This window comes from Neolamprologus multifasciatus, chromosome 5 (assembly GCF_963576455.1).
Source record: "Neolamprologus multifasciatus chromosome 5, fNeoMul1.2, whole genome shotgun sequence".
Taxonomy (NCBI): domain Eukaryota; kingdom Metazoa; phylum Chordata; class Actinopteri; order Cichliformes; family Cichlidae; genus Neolamprologus; species Neolamprologus multifasciatus.
Genome location: NC_140443.1, coordinates 27,805,139 through 27,826,294, shown reverse-complemented (window position 1 = coordinate 27,826,294; position 21,156 = coordinate 27,805,139). Strand labels below are relative to the sequence as shown.

Below are 21,156 nucleotides of genomic sequence, written 5' to 3'. Positions count from 1 at the left end.
AGCACTTGGTGGATTTGGCGGTTCCTCTGGAGCATGAGCGTACTTGGCCTTAAGAGTTTACAGTCAGTGTTGCACAACAAGAAAGACATCATTGCCTGCACACGTCGTGTCGAGCATCACTTGTGCTGTCAGGGGCTTCTGACTATGCCGTTTCTTGGAAGTGTTAGTTTCATAATCTGTGAAATGGTGTTTTTTCTTTAGCAGCCACATCTGTGCCACATCGGGTTGTTTTAACAGTGCTCCGCTTTTAGTCAGCACCCTTCATAGTTGCATAATACCAGAAATGGATAGATTTATGACAGCAAATGTCAAATTCAATTCATTTCCCAGAACGCTTTGTGGTGCTGATTAAATGGAACTCGTCTTTCTTCATTTATCACTTTCGCTGTGTGAGACTGTGTTCTTACTGTGGGAAGTTTTTGTCCACATCTGGGTTTTTTCTAAATTTTTGGAAGGAGAGGCACATCGGGCATCTGCAAAACTAGAAGGAAGTATTTTGAAATTAAAAAAAAAAATTGTATTTTGCTGTATTTTCCCGTTAGTCCACAAAAATTTGGGGATGGCAGTTGGCTGCCCATCCCTGAGCCTGGTTCTGCCAGAGGTTTCTCAATGTTAAAAAGTAGTTTTCCCTTCCCACTGTCATCAAGTGCTTGCTCAAAGGAGATCGTCTGATTGTTTAGGTTTTTGTCTGTATTATTGTAGGGTCTTTACCTTACCATATAAAGTACCTTAAGGCAACTACTGTTGTGATTTGACACTATATAAATAAAACTGAATTGAATACTAACAGTTTAACAGTGTTACGGCCCCTGGCCTTGTGTGACATGGGGAATCATCTTAACTCTACTATATTTAAATCTACTTAAACATTTAGCTACAAAGAATTGAGCAGTTTAGGTGTGTGTGCGCGTGTGTGTGTGTGTGTGTGTGTGTGTGCCTGCCTTTGCTTCTACTGTGTTTAACTAGAAGTTGACTGTGACAGAGTTGGACTAATCCTCAGGCTGCCATCTGTTGTTTGACCTCCTCCTTATCAACACATAACCAGCCTCCACAGGTCCAGTGTGTGTTTGTGTCCCCATTCCCAGTAATGAGGTGTGTTTGTTTGTGTGTGCAGAGCATGACTGTCAGTCAGCCATCATGAGCCAGACAAGTTAGGAGGGAGCGGGGTGGGGATTGTCATTAGCACAACCTAACACAGGCCTTGTTTGAGGTTAATAGGGTCATGCTCCTGCTAAAGGTACACATGTGGGACTTATTTCAGACCAAAGGTTAGATTGGCAGAGAGGGGAGACCAGTTTTGGGTCCGCTTGCCTTGTGGGTATATGTCACGATCATGTTTCAGAATAGTTCCACTTACAGATGTCTGCATACATTGCAGATCCAAGAAGCTGATTGAAATTCATTCTACTCATTCTAAGACCAGCCTGAAGAAATGAGAAGTGAATTCATTATTTTTGTCATTTGTTGTTCCAGCCTTGGAACTCCTTTGTGTTGATTTCCATTTGAAATAAAAGTCTAGACAAGTTTTTTTTTTTCCCCCTTTTTTCGCTTTGTGTCCCATTTAAAGCTTAATTGTGTTTGTGAAATATTTTTGTACCTTCCATTACAGACATGTTAACATTAGCAAAAGTAAATGTCACAGTCGGTGAAGGTTTATTTATAAAAACTATGTTATCAGAGGCGATGTCATCGCTGTGAAGTCTAAAGGGTGTGGAATCATTCGCGATGTCACAAATCAAACGTATAACTCTACAACAGATGATATTAGGCAGTGGCCCTCGGTGAGCTATGGAGGGATCTTCTACTGTATGTATAACAAACTTATTGTATGTGTTGTGTTTGGGACGCTAACTCTGCCGTCTTGATGTTGCCCTAATTACAGCAACTAACGTCTTTTTTTCCCAAATATATATTGCTACAGGTTTTTGATTAAGTTCATTTGTCTGGCGCCAACAGCCCCTTGAGAGTCTTGGCCCACTAATCTTGGCTAACAAACCAGTTCTAATCTATCTAGCATTATCATAGCTTCACCACAGTAAGCTAGGCAGCTGCATACTAGCCACTGTGAGACTTGCTATGGTTCACCGAAATCTTTCACGCTGGAAACAAAGTCCCATCTGTTTATTCTTGTTTTAATTGTCATTTTATTGGTTCTTGAACTTCTGACAGAGAGTTGATGAGATTAAAACTCCTCTTGTTTACAATGTAAATTCTAGTGCAGAGCCTGATCAAAACATAGCTGTGTGAAATAGGACATTGGGCCTTTTGCTGCCATTTATGGTTCTCTCTTCGCCTTGGCTTTCTTTCACTGTTTGTGAGCAGAGAGTTGTTCAAAGGGACACAATAGGAAAAGGAAACTATAACCAAAATATGAGACCTGCTCATCCAGACAACTTTAAACTTGACGCTTGACTTTTTAGCTACCCAGCAATAGAGCAGATGAAGGACTCTAGCTGAAACTCAGAACACACAAACACAGCTTTTTTCTTCTTCTTTTTTTTTTTGCTATTGCCAGCAGCCCTGTTGCTTAGCACCAGCCTTGTCCAGAAGTAATAAAATCAACCTACAATCCTTCTAAAGATCACAAATTAACCCATTTTGTTTAATCTGTACAAAATCATAGTGTAAAACAAATCTAGTTTTTACACGAGGTTGTGAGACCATTCCTTGACTGGGAAAAGTCGCGTGGTCACTGTGGAGTTCTCAGGTGACCAGCAGAGACTATAAGAATTCATCACCCCGCCCCTTTTTTTTTTTTTTTGTAAAATTTGTTATCTTTGGGAAGAGTCGGGTAACACGTGTTTCTGTGATTTTCATACTTTGTGCTCAGCGAATTATGTTTAAAGAGAACAATGTTTTCATCGAGAGGAGATAAGGGAGCTGAGAAGTTGGCTGAGCTATGTGGCTCACAAAGAGCAACATCCACACGTAACTTCATATCTTACACACTCGCATGTATGTATATTAAATCTAATATTGATCTCAGTGGGTTTGATGAGGCATGTTTGTTCTTTTTCTTCTCGTCATACTGAAAAATGTGATTTCCTCTCTTCACCTCAGTATATTTTTACGCCCACTCGGCTTCTGTTGTTCTCTCTTTCTCCATTTCTACGTCACGTTCTTTGACTATTCTCAGTGATATTTCTGACAGGCTTTTTGGTGTGAGTCATCCCACTTCACTGCAGTTTTGTCCCTAAATAGGTTTGAATTGCGACAGCATCAGTCTTTTTTTCCTTTAGGAAGATAGCTTTTTGCTCTGTAATGGTAAAACGGTTGAAGCCGAGTCGTGGTTTGTGGATGAAAGCACAGGATGATATCCTGAGCTGCTGTGTGGGATGTGCACTGTTGGCTGTTTGAACTTTCTCATTCACAAATTCTTGCCTAATGTCCTATTTTGGTATATGTTTCCATGGGAAGACAGAAATTATTTGAGGCAGAGGATTGTTAAGACCTTTTTTTTCCCCAGGCTTTCCTTGTCAATATATTAAGGATGACAGAGGTGAAAGTAAAAAATGTGTCCCATTCGTAAAACGCTGAACAGAACATCCTTCCTTCACACGACAGTTGTACACTCCTGGCAAGTGTGGACAGTTCCTCTCAGCATTGTTCAAATCCCACAGCTGGGGAAGCATCCAAGGCCAGACCTGTTCAACACACTAGACTGTCTAATGATTTGTGCCGTGTCTAATTTGTTCTCCATATGGTGCATACGCACACGCACAGACACATAGACACAGCGAAACCTGTCTGACCTTTGTTCCAGCTCTCTCTTTCCAAACTGCTAATATTATTTGCTCTGCTGTTTGAGAGCTGTTTCTAAGGGAAGGTGCTGGTCAGCTGTCCTGATCAACTAGCATTAATCCACTTGATTGGATTCAATGAGCCACACAGGATTCATTTACCATTCAGACCTGACTGGAGCTATGTGCAGCGTACAGTAGGAAATTGGAAAGAATTGCGATGTAGTTTGGAATCAAAACAGAGCATCTGTGAATACGTAGCCTTGGCCAAATTACATAGTTACTTTATTAGAGCATCCTCTCTGATTGAATCAACAAAGAAGAGTAGTAGGGGATTTGAGGTGGAATTAATAATGCTTTACTCAAAAACATCAGGGAAACGGGTCAAATCATCCCTGGATGAGCTTGAGAGGGTGCAGCGGCAGGTTAAGCCCTTAAGAGCTTCTTCTTTCTATAAGAAAGAAGAGTGAATAAGAAGGGCAGGAAAAAAAATTGTATTAGGATATTTGCTTTGTACCCAGGTGGTGTAAATGGACCTATTGCACCACCAGTACATGTTATTAGTAGAGCAGTTCCTTTTTCTCTCTTATTCTCTCTTTTTTTTTTTTCTTTTGAGCTCCTCTTTTCATTTTTGCATTGATTTCCATGTTCATGGTTTCAACCTTTGTAGTGCAAAAAACCCCTCTAACTTTCATTTTAGCTAATGAGTGCTGAATTTGAATGGGGGTATTTTTTGTGATGAGGAAACCTTCTCAGGTGAAATTTGCAATGCAAGTGTCATTAGGAAAAATAGGGCAGCAAGGCACATTTGGATTATTTTTTGGTGTGAAGAAGTTCCTTTCTTCTACAATTATAACACAAAGACAAATGTAACACTTTTTTTTACCAGTTAGGAAGTTTTTTTGCAGTCTGACTTTACCAAACTTTTTATATGTTTAATGTTATAAAAATGTACCACTGTAAATGTACAATGAAATTGTGGGTGCTCCACACCAACTGTGCTGGAATACAATATAAATGGTCGACAGCAGGAATACATAGCATGCAAGAGAAATATATACAGTGAAGAGGGATGTATACAAAACGAGAGAAATGTATACAAAAGTGACATAAATTTTGTCATCAGGCAGTGAGAGCGGATGTCTGTGTGCCTCTTTTCCAGTCTTAAATGAAAAATCGACGATACCCATGATGCTTCATTTGGGTACAGCTGTTATTTACTTTCAAATGCTCTGAAAAAGCTGATGTTTCTGCTGCTGGGTTCTTTCTGTCCTTCATATTCTAGTTAGATTTTTAAAAGGTTTCTAAGCCTTGATCAATAAGTTTATTAAAAGATAATGACTATCATTATTTGTGAGACTGATACAATTACTGCTGCTCTTTTCTTTGTTCTGTTATCCAATTTTCCATTGGAGCTAACCAAGCATCCAATTGAAGCCAGTTCTTTAAATTAAGCAATTACATCTCGCTTCATTGCTTGTCACAGAAGAAAATCTTTTTTAATTTACCACCTTATTTTCTTGTGGCGCTCTTCTTTTAGGTTTTGGTGTTTCAAAAGAAATACCTCATGGTGGCTGTCTATAGCCTGGTAAAGCTGCCCTCTTTTGGTTTTGCTAACTACTTCTGAAGTGTTTTTGCATATTTAGAAACCAAAACAAAACATAAACAAACATTAGATCATTATTTCTCTGAAGTGATTATCTTATATTCCATTGCTGCACGAGTGTTCTCAGTCTTTCTTCCTTAAGAAACCGCTCTGTTCAATACACAGCTGACACAAAGCAGTGTGCAAGATGGCACCACTCCAAATTACTGGTGGGTCTTTCTGGCCATTTGTATTTTTTCTATGTCCGAGGCTGGCTGGGGCTGGCTGGTAGCTGACAGCAGATGATCCCTTTTTTAATGAGATTTTTTTCCCCCCCTCCCCTCTCTGTCTCGCTTCATGGCGCCACAAGGGAATCATCTTAGTCAGACAGAAGCCCTGAACCATGAACAGAAAAGCCTGGACACAGATAGGACACCAGCAGACAGGCAGGGAGAACGGGAAGGATAAAAGGAAGGATGGAGGGAAACTTTGGGAGGGGGAGAGGGAAAGCAGAAATTATAGTTATTGTTATATATTGACAGACAGTTCCCCTAACTAGTTATCAAGTCAGTTGAGATTCTGATGTGTATTTGATATGAATGAGTTCAGACTTGAATTAGCTTTAGGTGACAGATTAGGCCAAGCCACGGTTTGCTTTTTAACTTTAGATTGAATAGATGCTGTTTTCAAGGACACAATCTATTTCTCATAATGACTATGCATAACTGATGTCTTTTATGTCAGTACTTAGTAATTTTCACAGTATGTCATTTATGCTACATTTGAGACATGGGCCTTATCAAGAACATTATTCAGGTTCTAAAATCTGAAAACATTTTCATCCAAATATTAGATTTACAACTCTCTAGAAACCTCAAGCCAGCCTGGAGTCAGAGTGACAGGCTCTTTGAGGATAATACTATACTGTGAGGTCTATAAGATTTGATGGGGCCTAAATAATCAAGACTTTCCATGTGAGAAGGATTTAGACTTCTGGTTAGACACCATATTTCAGAGATTTTTAGGGTGAAATATAATGACTTTTTTTGCCTGCCTGTATCTAAATGTTTTGTGTCATCTGACTTAATAGATCATTAACTCTGGGTATCATCAGCACATCAATTAAAATGTTTGGATGTTTTCTAATAATATGGAATGATGCATAATGCAAAAATATATTTGTACCAGCTCAAAAGCCTGTGGAACTCCATGTTTACATCAAAACGGGCTCCTGACTTCATATTTCAAATTCAAATCTCACTCAGCACTCCAGTGCTGAGTGAGATGGAGGTGGAGACTTGTTTTCCCACCCTCACTCTCACCCTCAATATTTACATTATATTTACACAAAAAATGAAATTTGCTACATCTTAAAGATGGCTTAGTTTTACAGAGGGCTTTGACATAGAGCAACAGGCCAAACGAAGATTTTCTAAATGAGTGCAATACCATTTCCTTCCATACTCACAAATTATCTGCTTTAATGCATGCCATTTGTGATTTGTACCAAGGAGTCACCAGACAGTCACCTCTCAATTTTTTTTTTCCCCCCAAGAGGAGCTACAGATTCCAGCACTGTACGTAGTGAGGGTGTAACACTACTAACAAGACAATTGGCCTCTGTGGGAGTGAAGTTTAGGTAGTTGCTTTTAGGGCTGTGCGATATGACCAAAATCTCATATCCCATAAGAATTCTATCGTCCTGATAACGATAAAAATCACACAAATTTAACATTTCCTGTAAATTCTGTGAATCTCGGGCAGCTCGACTTGCGTGAAGTGTTTTCAGCTGCGCGTCCTTCACCAGGAGACGAGTGTTTTAACCGATGCATGAAACGATACATTTTTAGACATAAGTTGTATTTATTACACGGTGTGCTGCAGGTTGCCTGTTCTAACGTTTGAGTCTAAGGTTTATTTTTTTAGCGCCTAACGGCTCTTTTTTACTTCTCATCTGTAAATAATCTGCTCTTTCACGTGATTCAGTTTATTTTGAAAAGTCTCAACAGGATCTTGAGCTTTATTGTGAAAGGATATGTGGAACATAAACAAGCGGACACGCGATGGTGTTACCGTCATTGTTGCTAACCACAACGCATAAAAACAGGCGCTTGTCCGTCAGTAGTGTGGTTATATTACATATAAGAGAGAACTTTAAGAAATTAATATAGCCACTACAGTGACCATCAGAACGATGAAAAAATATTGCCGGAAACAGTTTATTTTGCGACACCACGAAACAAATGATAGCGTAAAATGAAACATAGATGTTTTTATATCGTCATCCGATATATATCGTTATATCGAACAGCCCTAGTTGCATTGCATTGTGTTGGCACATGGTGTTAACAAGATAACTTAAGCACTACTTTAAATTTTGTTACAGTACCTTCAGAAAGACATCTAGTGTAATTACATAGTTGAGTGTTTAGTTCTTCGCTATTTTAAAATTAAATGTTAAAAGATGTGTTAGAGTTAGGGGGTTTGAGGACATCAGATGCTGCTGGACCGGTCACCCAAAGGAGTGGTGCTCAAATGGTGATTGTAACAGTTGGTTGGTACATCTGAGTAGCAAGAGGAAGATTGGTCATGTGGTGTAAACCATAAGATCAACTCACCCATCCATTAATCATCTGTTTTGTTAGTTTACAGTTAATGTGTCCGGACCGTATTTGCATACATTCATTACATTTAGTCTAGTGGAAAACCAGAGCACAATCTACTCTTGTACATTATGTTAGATTTTACACATACAGGGAGAAAATTGAGTTTTTTTATTTAATGCTGCTGTAATTATATTAATTTTGTGTGATGGGGAAGACTTTTGAAATAATCAAAGTGCCATTGCTCTAAGGATATGGAGTGTTATTTGATCTGTTGATCAGGTTTGTCCACTAGTTTGGTTTAGTCTAAAATATTTTTAAAACTCTTGAATGGGTTTGCCACAGAACTATGAAGACATGCATAGGGTCCACAGACAACGTAGCTTAAAGAATTAGCTGAACTTTGTACGTTTTTGAAAACCTAGTTTTATGATTAAAATGTCTACCTCAGTTGTGCTTTAGTAGTGTCAATTATCAAATGTTAGCATAGCATGCTGATACCCCTAATTGAAACTATGGTTATACTCTGTTATTGATATGGACAGCTGGATACCCAATAGTCAACTTGGCGTTTTTGCTTTACTTCTTTGTTGTCTGGTTGACGTCCAGCAGTAAAATTTTCCACGATCCAATCTGCGTGGTCCCAAAAAACAGGGAGACTCACAGACGTATGCTCTCACTGACTGATGATGAAGTTTGCATCACTTGAACTTGAGCCGACTGTAGCTGAGCTGCGGCATGATATGGAAATATAATCAAGCCTTAAGATGGTGATTATCCTAAACAGCAGACGTGCAAAACAATTTTTATGTGACTATAATGTTGGCAAATCACGACTTGTCTGAAAGCACTGTGATGGACTGTTTTTTGTTTTGCTCTACGTTTATAACTTCACATATGTTTAGCAGGCTGCATCGCAAAATGACTTTAAATATGCTGTACTTACAGATGTATCTCAGACTGCACATCAATCTTATTTTAATAATGTTTCATCAGCATTTTTAGAAAACATTTACAACCAGATTTCATGGGTTTCATCTAATTAGTGAGTTACTATAATTGGCACTAGTTTATGTTAACACCAGATGTATCGGGGTCATTTATCTGCTCGTTAATCTACCAATTTATCTAATCACCATCTAGCCATACTGCCAGCTACCTCCCCTCTTTTCTTTATGACTGATGACTTCTGCACAGCACCAACAAATCATAATGAGCCCATCTGACAACCTTTATGGTGCATTTTAGCCTGAAAGCAAAGGCACAATGGGAAGTCTCAATGGAAAAGCGAGTTCACCACCAATTACTTCCTTTATTGTTTAGGAGAGAAAATCTTGATGGTAGAAGAAATGAAGGAGAGGAAAAGTAGAGTCAAAGATCTTGTGAATGTTTAATGCACAATGCTGTGGTAACCACATCCTCACCATTGTTCAGTGGGATTGTCTGTGTGCATGCATTGTAGCATGTGGGGTCTGATATTATGCTGCCTGCTGCTTCTAAAAGGCTTTCCCGATCATTCCTTTGTTCCTTGTTTTTTTTTTTCTCTCTCTGGTTCCTCCCTTGCTTGCTGTTTTAGTGTGGCGTCCTCAGAGAGAGGTTGATATATGACATCTGTTTGATGAAAATTGGACTGCGAACATCCCATGTGGCAGATGGAAACGCATCTCCAGTATTTCTCGATGCGTTGTGCATCTGGGTTGAAAAATGAGACTTTAGAGAGGGGAAAGAAGAGGTTTTCTAAAATGACTCCCTCAACCATCGACAATCCCAGACAGAGTAAGAAAGAGAGGATGGAGAAGGTCGGGGAAATATGAAAACGGCAAATGAGGCAGAATTCATTGAGGAAAAGCAGGAAAAGTAAGGCTATAAAACAGAGGAAAACCAACACCAGGCCTCGTTAAACAGGCCGTTACCATGAAGCTTATTGTCCTGTCTCCATCTGCGTTTAAGACTATCTTAAGACTGTCTTTACTTTGAATGCATTTCCTGTCTGAATGTACATCCACTCATAAAGTACAGGAATTAGGCACTTTAACAGCTTTATGTTAAATCCATTAATGAGGAGGGATTTCCTTTGTCACAGTGAAGTTGTTCACCCTTTTTACTCAGTCTTCTTACTAAGTGTCAGAATAGAGGATGTTCACTGATGGGACACGTAGCTTAGCTTCCTCACACAGATGCTGATATGACACATGGTTGACTGGACACACATTACATCCTGTTAGTTAGAAAAACAGTGTCAGCTCTAGAACAATTTTTCTTGCACTAGAGCGAAATGATGAATTCAACAAGCAAGAAACACGAGAAGTCACATGATCATGCAAGTTGAAGTGATTAGCATCTTATTTTATTATTTGTGATCTATAACTCAATGCAGTAGAGATATTAAAATAGCCTGAGCAATAGCATGACTGTCTTGACGGGCTTTATTATAATCCAAGCAAGAGGTTTTTTGAGATAATTCAGCATTGAAGTGTTGTTCACGCGAAAAAATGGAAATGTGACACACACTGCATTTAGAAAAGCTTCAAATTAATCTTTGTTCTGACAAATGGCTTGGAGGCAGACTTTAAGTGGGAATGTTAAGGTTTTTGTCTGCTTTGTTACAATTAGGGAGTGATCGGCCATTTGCCGCTGCTGTCTTATTTTCCATTTCATTTCCCTGTCTTAAACCCCCACCTTGCAGCACTCATCCTTAAACTGTGACTACATTATGCATGGACCAGAAAGTGTATCATAGTAGATATGAAATATGCATGAGCTTTTGTGCAATGATGCCCCTCCCCGTCCCTTGATTTATCCCCCAAAAGGAAGGAATCATTTTGTGTTGTCTGATTCATTTAAGGGCTAGGATCACTGAATTCTTGTGGGGAGGGGGTGAGAGGTGTCTGGTTATTTGTGGTATTTTCTTCAAATGGCGATAGAAATGAAAAGAATGATGGTGGTGATAGGGACAGAGACAGGAGTACGGGATGAAAGCGCAGAAAGAAAATGGATATGGACTTAAAGGTCAGACCTGAGGCTGAAAGAAGGAACAAGGAAACGGACGAGTGAAGTAGGATAGAGAGACAAAAGCAAGTGTGACACATCAACGGAAGATCAACAGAAGGAGTCTTCTGGGGACTGTCAATTGAAGCAATATCAACTGATTGATTGTGTCAGTGTGTCACACGGAGCTGATCTCTAGAGACTGTGTGTGTGTGCGCGTCCTTGTGCGTCCTTGTGCGTATGTGCGTGGCGGGGCTCAGGGCCTCAGCTGTTGTCAGAGCAGAGGGCCACGCGCCTCTTTTGGAAGCACTCCAGAAGTCCCATATTGTGAAGCCACAGTCCCCACAAAGGGAGCGCCTCCATCTTGTGGAAATGTTTTTGCTCCTCCACCCTGTTCTCAATTTCTGATTGCATTTGTTTGGGTGCAGGAGAGAGAGAGCATGGAGATGGCTTTTTAATGATACTGGAGCGCAAGGCACATGTTGTGTGTATGGTGAGAGGTTTAACTTTGCAGTGTTATGCTTGGATCTGGTTATTGAGAGGTTTCCACCCAATATTTTACCCCTCTGAGGTCTAAAGTGAGAGAGGGCTCATTTTTTAGGATTTGCATGGCATGCGGCTTTCGGCCACAGTTGTGGCTGTGGTGATAAACAAAGGCATCATCTCTCCCACACAGAACCACAGCTGTGCAGATGAACACGCTGTGCACAGATGACACAAGCACAACTGTCTTGTAGAGAATCTGTTTTAAAATTTGTGGTTCGGTTGAAAGTTTGGTGACTACATCACTCTGACATTATCCAGTAAGTGGTGACTACTTGTGTGCGCATCACCATGACAAATGGAAACACAAACACACAATGATTATACAGCATACATCCTTAATGACTTTAAAAAGAAGAATTGGGTGCACAAGCTTATTTTTTTGGCCTTTCTCTGATCCACACATGGTAAAAAGCATACATACAGTCTTAAGTATATACAGAGATTTGCTCTTTTAATACGTTGTTCTATAAGGTTCTTTAACATGAACAATGAGGCCAAGGCCTATTAACTTATTGTTAGTGATCATGATTGACTACAGCTGGTAGCTTCTTTTTGCAGCGTTAAAATGAGAGCACTCATTGTTTTGATCAGTCTGATCGTCACTGTCTTCCTCTGACTTTCCTTTTGCTCTAAAAAGAAGAATTTTAGGTTCATGTGCTGTAAGGTTCTCTTCGATCCATTTCTAAACAATTACATATTCCAAGATCATAAAACAATGATACACGAGTACAAGTTATTTCGATGTTTCTCCCAATTTCTGGAAGAAGACTCAAGCTGTCACCCTCAGATGAGAGAAAACTATTTTAAGATATTCAGAAAAAAACAGGAGCCACCAGGACTCACGTCATCCATGAAGTGCTGGAACACCAGCGTGGTTGTCCACAATGAAGTGAGTTTTACATCGCTATGGACGAGGGTATTGTATGGGGTGTTGGCTAAGGCAGAAGCCCCTACTTTAAAATGGACATCTTAAAGCTTGATTAAAATTTGCAGCTTCCCACATAGACGAGCAAATTGGCTTTGGAGAAAAGCTTTATGGTCGGACAATGATAAGATTGCGCTAGCAACAGTGACAAGAGGTATGTTTGGAGGAGTAAAGGTAAGGCTTTCTAACCTAAGAATAGTGTATGGACTGTCAAGCATGGTGGTGGTAGCATCATGCTGCGGCTGTTCTGCCCCAGAGCTGGGGCTGGGGTTGTTTTGCTGCCATTGTGGATGGAATAATGAAGGAGGACTATCTACAAATTCTCCAACTGGATGTTCCTACAGGAGAGTGGTCCCACATACACAAAACTGGTTTTGGAATTGATAAAGCAGGCTTAAGCTTTTGGAATGCTTTTCTAAATTTCCAATCTCTCTTTTTTAACATGTTCAAAATAAAGATTCAATCAATCAATCAATCAATCAATCTCAACCGTATTAAAAATTTATGGGCTCAGTTCAAAGGAAACTAACCAGTTTAGATGAACTCCAGAATAATGCCAAAAACTTGTTGATGACTACCAAAAGCATCCAGTCACCTCTAGTGCACCTTGCTAAAGGACATTTAACAAAATTGTTCCTGAACATGCCGATATACATATACCCTTCCATATGTGTATATATATGATCCTTAAGTATATTTTTAAGGATTAGAACTATGTATTCATACATTAAATATGTATCCTGCTTAATCATTCCGCCCTGAAAAAAGAACCAAAGACATTCTTAAAAGTCTAAAATTACTTTGACATTTATGTTCATGATGAATGTAAACTTTTGTATGTAAAATATGTAGTTAGGGTAAGTTTGAGGGAAGTTTTTCACAGTTAGTTTAATTTCCTCAGGACCTCCCTTGAGTTCCCCTGCTGTGCATGGCGGATGCTGTCATAACCCTGACTGGAAACTGATTCACCAAACAAATCATTAAACATTTAACAGATGATACTTTCTGTAACTGGCTTCACCTCCTCAGTCCACTTCAGCATATTTGATCTGTTTGTAAATATTCTCTCAGAAGACTCATCTGCTTGGTCACGCAACTTGAAAAGATCCAAATTTGAAAGTCTTGTCACTTCTAAAAAACTTAATACAAAACAAGCTATTAACAATGAAATCAACCCTTTATTGAACTGTCTTATAGGTCCTTTCTTGTACATTCATGGGAAATATTTGCGTAATGAGATGTATTAAATACACATTTTTGGGAAAGGGTTGGGTTTTCTTTAAAGTTTGGAGGTTGCATTTGAAAGGTAGCATGAGACCAAATGTGTAATTTCAAGCAAACATCAGAAAAATGGTGTTTGAAACATCTGGAAGATCATTTAAATAAATCTCAAAATAATGGTCAATGAATGAACCTCTGCTGCCCACTGCAGTTTGCTAATTTTATATATATATATATATATATATATATATATATATATATATATATATATATATATATATATATATATATATATATATATATATATATATAAATGTTTTTTAATTAGATCGAATGCAGTAGAAGCTAAAACAGGATCAAATTCTGCTAGAAGCATAGCATGCATCCTGAGAGTTAGACATCTTTAAATAAAAGTCATTTCTCTGCTCATCACTGCAGTGGGGCTTTTGCTTTGGATTGTCCACAATTTTCAGTTACAGAGCAGTTTCCTTGTGTGCTGGAAAATGTGCTGTACCAGAGGAATGACCCACAGAAGTGGAAAAGAACTCAAATTGGTCGTATTTTAAGAGCGCAGCGCAACTGGCATTTAGCTACATCACTTCCTTCATTTCCCTTTAAATGAGGGAAATAACTGGGAAACGTTCTTTTGCATCCCCATACATTTCTTAAATTGCTATATAAACCAATTAAAATTTGAACGTGTGTTAATATATCTCTTTAACTTCTGAAAATTATTTCATCCAGTTCAATGTAGCTAGCCTTTGCCACTGCACTGACAGCTGATTTTTGCTTTTGGGGGTAATGTGCTGTTTCCTGTTAGTTTGACTGACAGCTCTATCAAATACTATGAACATGCTATTACCTTGTGTGTACCCGGCTACAAATTGACTGATTGACTAAATAGTTAATATTCAGTCAACTAACTGAGGAGACTACAGAATTCCATTTTAGTGAATTTGCTGTGAATAAATATCTGTGCGTCCACTATTCCCAAGAGATTTCTGATATCCATTGATGGAATAAGATGAACAAATTAAAAGATGAAAAGAAAGAGAAGAAGACACGGGGGAAACGAGGCCCCCTGTGAACTTAATGCCTTGATGTCCTTGAGCTCATTCCCATAAGAATGTGTTTCAGAGTGCATGTGCGTCGTAAGCAGGAATTTTCATGGGCTTTACTTGTGCAAGTAAAACAGCTGGATGTTGTGAAATCCAAGCATCACTCTAAGTAGCAGGCTCTCAAGAGCTCAGCGAGGACATTGTTAATTCCTAGAAGACTCTGCTTGCACGAGGTGATGGCTGCTGACTTATTATCGCAGAATAAGATGGCATCTCTCGCCGGTGCTTCTCTCTTTCCTTTCTTACTCCCTTCCTTCCCTTTTATTTCCTCGCTTTTCCATTCTTCTCTCCTCCTCATGTTCCCAGTCCACGTGAAGCACAAACAGATCGGAAACAGCTGTGAAAATTATTCTGTCTAATAAGGGCCAATCTTGGCTTCTCGGTTAGCCTCAGAGTTAAAGAATGGGGGGGGGGGAAGCACCCTGCCTCAAAAATCCCCTCAAAGTTTGCGGTGATGCTTTGACTTTGCTCCCTGTATTTGTGTGTGTGCGTGTGTCTTTCTTTCTCTGCAGGGTTACCCATATGCAATGGATACCAAACATTCTGCCAAAAGGCTGACTGCCAGGCCAGAAAGAAGAAAAGAAAGGGTGCTAACTCCTCTTTCTCATCCCCCTCTCTCCCTCTCTCTCCATTTCACTCTCTTGACTGCTCTCCCAGCAGCACAGTCCATTTATTTTCTTCTCTCCTCATCACTCAAGTTTGTATTCTCCTTAAAACAAAGGCACGGCTATTTCGGTCATTATCATCTTCTCTCTCTGTACGGGCCCACTCCATCTTTTCCATCCATATTGTTTTTGCCTAATTGTCAGTTTGTGGTCTTTGGTCTCACCACTCCCCTCATCACCAGGCACACTGTGTGAGAGGAAGAAGCAGTCGAGCTAAAGAGCAGAATGAGCTGACAACTAGACATCATGAGATGAGTTCACTGCTGAGCTGTGTGGACATACCAGGTCACAAGGCAAATTCCAGGGCTTTTTGTGGCTGCACGCGATAAGCGTGGCCTTGGAAAGTGTCTGGATCACAGCTCACACTCTCTAAGGCTTCACTCGTTTCATCGAGCAAACTTTCTAAGTTGAAACGTGAAACTTTGTATCAGGAAATCTTCTTGCACTTGAGCGTTTCGCGAGATGGCTGAGATTCTGTTCTTGTCGTTCAGTCATTTTAATGCTGATCAATCTGATTTTAGCATGAAAACTACTTGACTGTTGAAATGGGTACACTGCATTAAACTAGTGGAGTGGGTGCACCTTTTTGGAGTTTCCAAGGATTTTGCATTATTAACTCAAAATGTGTCTGTAAACGTCTGTGCTAACAGCAGCTCCAAGAGCTACTTGGAATCAAATGATCAAATTAAGGAGATGAGGTCAAAAGAGAAACTTGCATTGGTGGGCCTCCCTATAAATAAAGTTTTTAGTGTCTTCTCAGATTTAAATGTTTTGGGAGGGAAATGAAAATCGTGTTCCATGAAATTCCTAAATAAGGCATGTTATTAAAAATATTGATATAATAAAATGGCTCTATTCTATAGAATGATTCAAATTTATTCTAAAGGAATAATCTAAAGTGTCCACTTACTTTTCCAGTCTGATTACTCTTTTTTGCAGACACTGTTTGATCAGTCAGATTGTATGTTTTCCTATCATTGCAAGCTAGATGAAGGGGTCTTGATCAAACTGATTCAGAAAGCTGAGCGTGCCAACTGATTGTATTGTACTTTCTTTTAGTTTTACTTTTTTTCTTCCTCTGCATTTTTTCTGAGCAGCGTTCAAGTTTTCAGAGAAATCTGTGTCTAGATTTTACAATTAGGGCTCAAGAAAACAGGATGTTGCGTCTACATAGGTTCTCTGTAGGTACTCCAGCTTCCTCCCATACTCCAAAGATATGGTTAGGATTTAGGTTAGTAAATGACTCTAAATTCTCTCTTTTAACCTGGCAGCATATTGGTAACATGTCCAGGGTGTACCTGGCCTGTCAACCCATGGCAGCTGGGATAGGCGATGGAGGGAGCGATGGAGTCTGCAATTACTTTGTTCTATTAGCAGATGTGCCTTGCCCATTTATCTTGTATGCAAGACATCGAAAATAAAAGAAAAAAGTCTCATTTACAGCGCCGTAGAATTACTGCATATACTATACATCCTTACATAAAATTAAGAATCAGTTGTTTTTGGATTTTTGTTTAGTTTTATTTCCTTGTAAAACTAATATTTCTATATTTATTTATTTTTTTACTTTCTGATATCCTCCCTTTTAAAAAAAAAATGTTGTTTAGATGAGTACTGTTTCATATATAGGTCTTTTTAAATTGATAAGACGAAAAATCTTTTATAGCAATAACTTACTGTGTATTGAGAGAACGATGGAATATGAATAACTGCAAATCACACACATAATTGATCTGTACATAATGAGCGTTTAGTACAGCTCTCTGCTACAATGCTGCAGGCTTTCTTCTTAAAACAATCAACTTTTATTTTGCAGTGTTTTTGGCCACCTCAGCTTTACTCTCTTCATGTCTCTGGCCCTCATTTCCTTGTCTCTGTGGGACTGTGGGGTTGATTGATAACTTCATTTGTTCCTCAAGGGAAGAGGGGGATGAGTCGATGACTTATCCTCACTGTGTGTAGATGGAGGGAAGAGGAGATTTTTTTCCCCTTTCCCTCTCTACATTTTCCTGGACTCACCTCAGGCTCTCTTCACCCACAGCTTCTTTTCAACAATGACAAATGGTCTAATTTTTTAAAAGCATTAGGTCGGTCGTTAGGAAAGTGAGGTGTGAGGGCTTTCTTTTGTCTCAGCAGAGCTCTTGCAGTGTAGTCAGGGGATGCCCTTTTCCTGCTTGTTGCTGCTATTTTCTTCTGCACAAATGGGACCAATTGTGCCTGGCACAGCAGGCTGATTCTCAGAATATTTTGAGCATGATGGGAGGCGTTTGCACCAGATTTGAGTGATGTGGACTGCAGCAGATCAGTTTCCATAGTAGCCAGAAAGAAAACAATAAGATGTGGTGATTTAATCTATGCGGATGTTGCCAGAAATTGTGTGTTGTTAAAGCTGGTGACCGTAATCTTGTTATCATAATTGTTCCTGTATGACCGTCTTTTTTGGGGGGTTGTCATGTTTAATCCGTGCTTCTGTCTGTGTTTGATGTGTAAATGTAAGGAGAAAACCTGTGCATGTACTCAGGACACAGAACAAGTCTTTGTTGTCAGGTGCCGACAGGAGCCTCCTCTCTTGGCTGCGGTCCTGCTTGTTCTCCTGAAATCCCTCTAGATTTACAGCTGTGAATCTAGCTGTTCCACACTCCTGAGAACAGTAGGTGCACAGTGTGAGCGCCACTGAAGAAGTGATGACATCCTGCCCACATCACAGTTGCTGAGTGTGCCAGAAACCTCAAGCTCACACCGGTGCAGAGAGATCCTGCTTTCCTGTGCTCACTCTCACTGCACCGTTTCTCTTCCTGTATTTATTTGACATATGACTGGCAGGGAGGAATGGGGGTTACCTCCCTTAAGAGTCAGCCATTTTGGGCTTTGGTTGGTTTAGGAATCGGCATCCAGAGACCCACTACAAGGACACAGTCAGCTTGGGCTGATTTAAGTTATCCGTTGCTCACTGAATGAACATTAGTGCAACTTTGACAGAAGAGGGCTTTTTTTGAAAGTGCTCTAGCAGATGTTTCCATAGACTGCTGCCCCTGTGGATATAGAGGAGGCAGAGCAGACTGATTAACTGCTGAACAGGGACTACTACATTAATACTCTACTTACTATAAACTTAAAGATCAGTCCTTGTACAGCTGCGGCCAGCTAATTGGCATTAAAATTTAATACAGTTGAACACTGGTGCTCATTCATGCTGCATCCTTAAAGTGTAATATCCACATCTTCAGGGTCGAAATATTAAGCTGCTGTGTGGAAAAGACAGAACACACAGGCTTCATACATTCATGTGCTGCCACATAAATTCAGAACATTTTCCAGTTAGCTGGAGTCAAATTTGTCGCCTGTTAGTTCAAGAATACCAATCTTTCATCAAATTCATGCAATAATCCCATAAATAATCCCATAAACCCAATGTTGGCATAAAAAAGCGCTCTTAAGTAAAAGAATACTTTAACATTTGTCACTGCTATTGGCCAAAAAATTCTCCAACATAAAAATTAGGTAAAAGGGAAATCTGACAGTTGTATACTTTAGTTTAAACTGTGTATAATTTGTTAACGCCGGTGCTTTAGAGGTACTGGGAGGTGTGGTACGATGCATTGAAACAGAGCTCAGCTAGACATTTCTACGTGTTCTAGTCTAAGCCAACTTTCTCTGTTGTTACTAAATATTTACCGTATGGTGCAGTCATACCTTCCAGTGATTTTGGGGGGGGGGGGGGGAAGCCCGGTGATTGCAGATAATTTTTTGTCTTTTGTCTGAGACAGATTGCAAGTAGTTGCGGTGACCCCTTTTGATCACAAGTCGATTTTTACAGCTTGTCTGGTGGGACACAATCTATCTCAGAGCAGTTCGGGTCCTACTCAGACTGTCTGCAATCACGCTCAGACAAATTGGCGAAGATTTGCAAATAACTGTCGATACTTTACAAATGCAGACAGATCACCAGCAGGTTGCAATCAGTCTGTTGGTCTGCACCGATGAGTGCAACTTGTCTATGACACATCTCTTTGCAGCAGGGGACTCAAGTGTGAAAGTGGCACTGTTGAGTTACTGGTCAGTCTAAGCTCCTGCCCTCACCTGTGACCACAAGCTCCGGGTGGTGACAGAGAGAGATTGCAAGCAGAGGAAATGGGTTTCCTCTGAAGGGTGAGGAGCTCGGTCATTTAGGAGAGGCTCGGAGTAGAGCAGCTACTCTTCCACATGCTAGTTTAGCCAACTGATGTTGTTGAGGTATCTGACTAGGATGCCACCTGGGAGCTTCATGGGTGAGGTGTTCCAGTGTTCCAGGCATGAGCCGGCCCTGGGGTAAATCCAGGACATACTGGAGAGATTACACCTCTCAGCTGATTTGGGAGCACATTGGTGTGCCACTGGAGGAGAAAGAGAGAGGGAGGTCTGAGCTGCTTAGACTGCTGGCCCTCATGACCGAGACCAAGATAAGCAGCAGATGATGGATGGATGGATGGCTTTTTTTTTTTCTTTTTTCAAACCATATATGGTGAAAAGTCACAGACATTTAGGGATGAAATGAAAACAGCTGCAGAACTCCATGTCAAGCATTAAATAAAAATAGTTTACTTATTATTTTCATTTTTATTCTGGAATGTGTTCTTCTATGAAAATAAGAACTACCAATAACATGTTAACTCTTACCCACACGTTATGTCACTTTGCTCATCCATCAACTCTCAACTCACTTTAATCTTCACTTGTACTTTCTAACTCTCTGAAAAATAACAGAATGTGCATACTCCAACCAGGAATGTTGCTTTTGTTTGCACCAAAATTTTGGTCTAAAGTTTGTTGAAATCCCGCTTAGTCTTCTGAATCTTCATGCGTCAACTCTACATCCCATCATCGCATGATGTCAGCAAAAGAAAACTGCCAGAGCATTTATGGGTTAAGTGCAAGTGGGGAATGAGCTTAGGAAAAACGCTGACTGCTGCTGTCAGGCCGTGGGTGGGGTTAATGTTGTGGACTGTTTGCCCTCTCAGCAACCAGCTTGGTGGTCAGCCCTGATTGCATCCGTCTGTTGAAAAACTCTGTCGTTCTGTCACTTCCTCTTTTGCTTTACTCACACACATACTGCCCTCACCCTGCTGACCATCTGCAAGCTCATCTCCTCATCACCCCAACTCAAGGCAATCATCTCTCTCTCTCTCTCTCTCTCTCTCTCTCTCTCTCTCTCTCTCTCTCTCTCTCTCTCTCTCTCTCTCTCTCTCTCTCCCCCCCCCCCCCCACACACACACACACACACTCACTGATCACAGAGCAATGAAAACAGATTTTTTCAATTAAGAAGTGCCGCTGAAAGTGTTTGCTTCAGGCTGCAGCACTGCTGCGGCTCTCTTTGCCCCCTCCTGAGATTGTCTGTCGGTTAGTGTGTTTCTTCCCCCCTTCCACCTCATTCCCAGCACAGCCAGGGGGGAGGGCAGGAAGCGGTGAGTAACTTTTAAACATTGTCATCCTTTTTCCTTGAGCTGATTTGTGGAGACGAGTTGTCTTTGGCATGGTGTCAAGATTTTTCCCCTGGGTGGTGTAAATTGGGCATTTTTGACACCCCCCCCCCCTTTTTTTTTTTTTTTTTTTTTTTTTGAATAGCTAACCCCCTTGGTGATTGATTAGTTTTCTTAAGGCTTGTTCTTAACAATATAGATTTGAAGGAATATTTTAATTTTTGGGAGTGTGTGCGCATACCACAACTATCTGGCCAGTCTGTGATGTGCTTCTGTAGGTTTACATCTGCACGTGTCTGTGCTTCC

At 40.1% G+C, this 21,156-nt stretch overlaps 1 protein-coding gene across 3 annotated transcripts in view; it reads left to right on the top strand.

Moving 5' to 3' along the window:
• Positions 1-21,156, top strand: part of prickle2b (prickle homolog 2b) — an 88,405-nt gene that overhangs the window by 19,246 nt on the left and 48,003 nt on the right. The window contains exon 1 of one of the 3 annotated variants that reach the window (XM_085158957.1): positions 20,691-20,835. The exons of the other annotated variants lie outside the window; for them this stretch is intronic. The gene's annotated coding sequence lies outside the window, so the exon portion shown is untranslated. Of the gene's footprint in view, positions 1-20,690; positions 20,836-21,156 lie in introns of those variants that run through there. 3 annotated transcript variants of the gene reach the window in all.